Consider the following 6477-nt stretch of genomic DNA (forward strand, 5'->3'; position numbering starts at 1 on the left):
TGCTGAAAAGCAAATCCTTGACATTTCTGAAGTCAGTGAAATTATTTTGTTTGTATTCTAGAAGTCAGGATTTCACCTGAATTTTCTAACAATACTGTTTACCAAGAGTATGCAGGATGAGGAAAATGTTATTTGGCTTTTAAAGAAACGCATTTTGAAAAAAATATGCTAAGGTATAAACTGAAGGTCAGTCTTGCTGAATGATGAAGTCAATTAAAGGTACTCATGCCCCAGTTCAGTCATTTCTTCCTGCATAGGAAAGCATGAAGATATTTCCTAGATAAGGATGAACACTTCTTCATGCTCACATTTCGTGCTGAGCTTGGGCCTTGGTGCCCTGCAGATATCTTCAGTTGTTGTTATATATCCAGTCCTGTCAGAACTGTTCCTGTTAGATTGCAGCTGTAAAAGTAACTTTTGTAAGATTTCTTTCATTTTTAGGAGATAAGGTCTGTAGATTAGATAATTATCAGTGCTGCCACACATGAAACCTAGTCTCAATATAAATCCACTACAGTTTTATTTCAACTTCAGTGTAAAAGGCACACCTATGACAATCAGCACCTAACAGAGCTAAGTGGCATCATCTAGACTCTGCTGCATCTTTCACATGTAAGAATAGCTACACTGCTGGTCAGAAATAGATTTCATTGCAGGAGCTGCTTGCCAGATACATCCCTGAGACCTTCTGATGCAGAACTGAAACCACATCATGAGAGCTGTTGTCGTGTCCTGCAGACTTTTTCAAATACTTTTGGCAATTAGATTTTTCAGATATCTCTCTCTCTTTGGAAGATTTTTTTAAACCCTGCCCACAATCTTAACTCTGTATCAAAGCAAAATGTTTTTCTCCCTGTATCTTTATTTCCTAACAAAAATCCTAATATCCTGATAAAAATCAAACCTCATTTCACAATGTGATATGTCTGCATCCTGCCAGTATGTATAAGCTCTGAGGTTAAATTTTCAACGTGGTGAATAGTAGATATCTGCACAAATCCCATTTTCAGCTAATAGAATTTGTTCATGCTGCTCCCTGACACCTTTTTAAACACTTGTACTGGTGATTTATTTTATTACAGAGGTACAGAAGACATGTAGAGTGTCTGATTCTGATTCCGCGTTCGGCAGCATGAACCGGTCTGAGGGAACGGGGCCAGGTGCACGGCTATGTCTGTGCTGTATTGCTGCAGATAGTAGTCATAGGTTGTTGGCTCCATATTTATGTGGTCATAAATTGCCTGTTTTGCTGACACTTTAAAGTAAATGAAGAAGAGCATTAGCACTGCTGGCTTTCTGGCAGGAAGCCTAAGAGCAACTCAGTATGCCTTGTGTGTCTAGCTAGTGCCACTTGGATGGAAAGTTTTAATTAAGTGCATGTCTGTGTGTACAGAGAAGAAGTCAAAGGCACTTGGGAAAAAGAAAATTTATCTGCTCCAGATTCATTGAGGAGTAATTTGGTGAGAGCACTAAATGACTTTCAATTAATTGGAATATATTTTCTTAAATATTGCCAGGAAGTACAAGAAAATCAGTCTGAAGGGGAGACTATAAAATTAATCCTTAGATCTCATCCATTTGCTCCATACTTGTTGGAAAATGTCATGGTGGTACTAGCCAGAGATGCAGGGATTCTGAAACTCATCTGATACACTGGATTTCATTAAGCTCCCTAATTGCAGTTATCAGAAGAGCACTGGAATCTGGTTTGTCTACATCCAGTATTTTTTATTTGTCATTTCCATAAGTTTTAAGCCTTACATTGTTAATACGAGTATAATTTTTATAGCAAATCTTGTGTAACTATAGGTAGCCATATTAAAATTCTAGCTGCTGAAATTGCACCTATTACCTTGCAATTTTAGCTCTGTTTCCTGGTTCTCATAGTTACAGGAAGAAAATTCACTCAGTTCTCTTCAGTGTCTAGAGGGATGTCACTATGTAAAGAGCAGTTCTGAGGAGCAGGGATAATTCATTTACCAGTAGATACGGTGCATGGTGTATTTTGGACAGTGCTTGGTGTATGAGTCATTGCTCTATCTGCATTATAGCAAAGCCAAAAGAGCCAACCCAGGTTTTTACAGGGCTTGTAATGTCATACTGTATTCTCTTTAATCCCCATAATCTTTTTAAGGCCTCAGTAGGATGTGACTTCCACCCTTTTATCCGTCTTTCAATCAAGGTAGAAAACCATTCAGATTTTCTTCCAGAAGAAATGGAGCTTTCTCAAAAGTCAGTCGAAAACTGTGCAACAAACTCCATGAGGGCCTTGGGGATGACCACGCAATCTTAGCTTTTGTCCCTATTTGATCTCCCATCTTTAATGTAACTCTAAGATACTCTTTGCATTAAATAACTACAGTGAAACCATCAGTGGTTTAAGCCTTATCATGACACTCTTTTGTTCCTCAGTATGACAAGTGCTGGTCAAACACTGGAACAGATTGCCACGGGGTTGTTTGGTCTTTATCCTGGGAAATAATCAAAACTGGAATGGATACGGCTGTGAGCTGGCTCTGTGCAGGAGCATGGACTGAAGGATCCCCAGAGGCCTCCACCAGTCTTGGTGACTCTGTTGAAGGCTGTGAAGCACAAAGAAATACTTTCTACATTATGAAGCCTCTGAACCCCAAATTCCCAGGAGCAGGGAAGATTCATCCTACAGGTTCCCACTGTCTGTATTGATTTCTCCCTTGGGGCTGGTCTTGGCCACTGTCCAAGAGGATGCTGAGCTAAGCTGACCATTGGTCTGATCCAACATGAATGTTCTGATGTGTGTTAAGAGGATACTGGGCTAGACTGCAGATAAGGAGTAAGTCTACTTATGGAGGAGAGGTTATTTAGGAGAAGAGGGTAAAGCATTGCAGCTATGCCTGCGATCCACGTAGGGTAGCCCAGGAATCATCCTGACATTGAGCCTCGTTTCTCCTGTGAGGATTGTAACTTGGTGGAGATGCTGAAAATCTGGCCAACACCGGTGCCCCGAGGCCAATCTACCGGGGCTGCAGGTGAAGCTCAGCCACTAAAGTGCAAAACAGACTGGTGCCTTGTGCTCACCTCTTCTAGACAAAACCCAGCAAAACTTCCTCTTGATTTTATCTGTGTTTAGTCCAGTTGTTGGGGACCTGACATTATCCAAAGAGCTGATGTTTGTGACATTTGACCACTGGGCAGCCGGGAGGCTTTGGTTTCTGTTATACCTTCAATTTTGTTTCACCTGTTCAATAAATAGGTTTATCATATTAATGGTTGACATCTTGTTAAGGTGTGTGAAAAGTTTGCCACAAATTCTAAAGGCCACTGTAGGAGAAGCCAAAAAGAAAAGATTTTACATGTGATACTTCTGAAGTCAGAAATGGAGGTAAAGTAAATTTAAGTTAGAAAAACGAAACAAAACCTCCACACCACAAAGACTGCTGCTTCTTCAACTCTTAAGTCTTTCTTGTCTTTCTTTATAAATGTCAGTTTCTCTATAAATAAACAACTTGCTCTTTTAAAATAATTGGTGATGACTCAGTAGCTCATTTTTATTATTGTGTATTTTAAATATGCAGACTTCAGCAAGTCTAAATCGGTGCTCTTTGGGGGAAAAAATAAGTCTTTAATCATACTCATACCTAGCCTTCCTTTTATCTGGTAGTTTACTTGCTTTGACAGGAGAGATCTTTCTGAGATCTGTGTTTTGTTTTTGAACTCACTTGCCTACTTACGTAACTTTCCATATGTAGACATTATAATTTTTATTTTCCTTCAACAGAAACTGGTCAGATAAAGAGGCAGGTTTATAGCCATTTACAGTTTGTTATATTCCAGTTGGTGTTTATAATATTCTCTCCTGAAACTTAAGTGTTTCTCATATAAAAAGGGAGGTAAGGAAAATTGCTTGTGGCAACACAGAGGTATTTGTTGTTCCTGCTGCTCAGCAAACCCTACACTAGGTACTGAGGAGGGGATCTTGATGCTGCTGTTGCTTGGGTATCTTTTGCTTTGCGCAGCACTGGTTGCCATGGGCTGCAAGAGCTCTGCTCATCTGTTTAGTGAATGAGAAAGAAAGGTGGGAAAGCACCTAGTTTTGTTTTCTTAGAGGTAGTGTGGTGTAAGGCTTGTGGGCCCTCTTCTTTGAGGAGGCATTAAAGTACCTGGGTGCTTTGGTGAGGAGTCTGTAGCTGTGCAGCAGCAGCAGTGGGACCATCCACTAATGCAGTGCTGTGCTGGGGAGAGCAGGAGCTGCCCGAGCCTAGCAGTAGCATTGAAGGAACAGGAAAATAAATTAATTCCAGTTAAACATAAGTGTGTTTAACACTCTGAATTAAGAGTGAATATTTCTAGCTGTGAACGGCTGGTGGGTTGGCCCACCATTAAATCAGAGCATCCCCCCATTCAGAGGTGCATGTGACTTTTGCAAGTGGAGCAAGATTTTGGCTTCATAACAGGCATACTTACTAATGAATATTGTTTGTTCCATCATTAGCATGTGTTGCAGAGAACACTAGCAGCAGAAATAACAAGCTGCCCCATATTGTGATGATGCATGTCCATGGGAGATCCACGTGCAAGCTTGGCTGGCAGCAGGTAGCTTTCTGCCTGTGCTATCACAAGTGTCTCTATGCTATCAGAAACATCTGCGTCTTATTTTCACTTTTCAGGCACCCATGTTTCCTCATGCCATAGCTGCCCTTTGGGCTTGCCACTCTGCAGGGTGACTTGTGCCAGTAGAGAACCAGCCAGAAAAAAGGCAAAAACCAAAAACCATCGAGTTTTGAGCTAGAAGCTGTAGTTTTAGGAAGCATCTGGAGTAAAAAATAACAGCTCACCTCTGGCAAAAGTGGGAAAGACGTTCTGTTTTTTCCTCTCATGCTCTGCTTTGCTCATTCCCCTGCTTTTGCCATCTAATCAAGTGCCAGAGATTTCCAGGTGGTGGCTTGGCAGGTGGGTCCCACTCAATAAAGCAGCAGAAGACCATGGGAGTAATGATTGTTGCTTCATCAGTGCAACATACAGCTTGACATCCAGCACCAGAGCTGGTGCACGAAAGGTGTGGGTCTAGTGCAGGCTTGGTGGTGGGGAGGAAGCAGAAACCCCACCAGATTTTGGGACTTGGATTCTGAACTGCTCCATTCTTTAGGATGAAAAAATAAGATCTCCCATTTTAATTTAAGACACCCCCTTTTTTAGAATGGAATGGACCTACAACAGTCACCTAGTCCAAGTGCCTGACCAGTGCAGGGCTGACCCAAAGTTGAAGCATGTTATTAAGGGCACTGTCCAGTTGTCCAAGAGACAGGCTTGGGGCACCAACCACCTCTCTAGGAAGCCTGTTCCAGCATTTGACCACCCTCTCAGGAAAAAAATGCTTCTGAATGTCCACTCTGAAGTCCCTGGGCACATCTTTGAACCATTCCCTTTATGACCTGCCACTGGATACCAGGGAGAGGAGACCAGCACCTCCTTCTCCCCTTCCCCTCCTCAGGAAGCTGTAGAGTAAGCCTTAAGGTCTCCTCTCAGCCCCCTTGTCTCCACACTAGACAAGCCCAGAGTCCTCAGGAGCTCCTCACAGGACATTCCTTCCAGCTCTGTACACCAGCTTTGATGCCTCTTCTGGAGCCATTTGAGGACCTTGACATCCTTCTTAAACTGTGGCGCCCAGAACTGCACTCAGTGCTCAAGGTGAGGCTGCACCAACACTAAAGACAGCAGGACAATCACCTCTTTGGACGGGCTGGTGATGCGGTGTTTGATGCCCCTGGGATGCAAGTTGTCCTGTGGCTCTCAGGGGGCTCCTCCTGAACCTGCTGCCGTCCAGCACCCCCAGATCCCTCTCTGCAGGGCTGCTCCCCAGCCCCTCCTCTCCCACTACACTTGTGCCTGCTGTTACTGTAGCCCAGGTGCACAGTCCAGCTTTTGGGTGTGTTGCTAAATGTCACAGCCCAGTGGTGCAATGTCCCCGGGTCCCTGCACGAGGCCTTTTTCGTCCCACGGGAGAAGCAGCAGCACCTCCCAGCTTGGTCTTCCTGGCCAGGCTTGTGCTGGTGCCCCAAGTCCTGCACCCAAGTGGCTGCGGATTCCATGGCAGAGAAGTGGCCCAGAGCCGAGCCCTGCGCAGCAGCGATGGCGAGGGGCCAACGGTAGCCCCAAAAGGAGGTGTCAGGAGTGGGATTCGAACCCACGCCTCCAGGGGAGACTGCGACCTGAACGCAGCGCCTTAGACCGCTCGGCCATCCTGACGTGTGGGGCGCTGTCCCTGGTGCTGTGTGCCTGGAGATGCGGGGGGGGAGGGTGTTGGGAGCGGGCTGGGTCGGACGCTTCTCGCCCAGGGAGCCTGAAATGCCAGACTGGGATCGTAAAGGAACGGTAAGAGCCGATGTGAACTGGTACACGCGGTCGTTTCATTCTGTGAGTACCCGAGTGTTAGTGTTCTGAGAAAGCAGCAGGGACCGATGCACATACATCACATATACCATGCAGCAGAAATCTCAA

At 44.4% G+C, this 6477-nt stretch overlaps 1 non-coding gene across 1 annotated transcript; it reads right to left on the reverse strand.

The window, feature by feature from the left end:
- Nucleotides 1-6142: 6142 nt before the first annotated feature.
- Nucleotides 6143-6225, reverse strand: TRNAL-CAG. The gene has a single exon. It is a non-coding gene; the product is annotated as a tRNA-Leu (tRNA).
- Nucleotides 6226-6477: the final 252 nt, after the last annotated feature.

This window comes from Chaetura pelagica, unplaced genomic scaffold, assembly GCF_000747805.2.
Source record: "Chaetura pelagica isolate M959 unplaced genomic scaffold, ChaPel_1.0 scaffold76, whole genome shotgun sequence".
Taxonomy (NCBI): Eukaryota; Metazoa; Chordata; class Aves; order Apodiformes; family Apodidae; genus Chaetura; species Chaetura pelagica.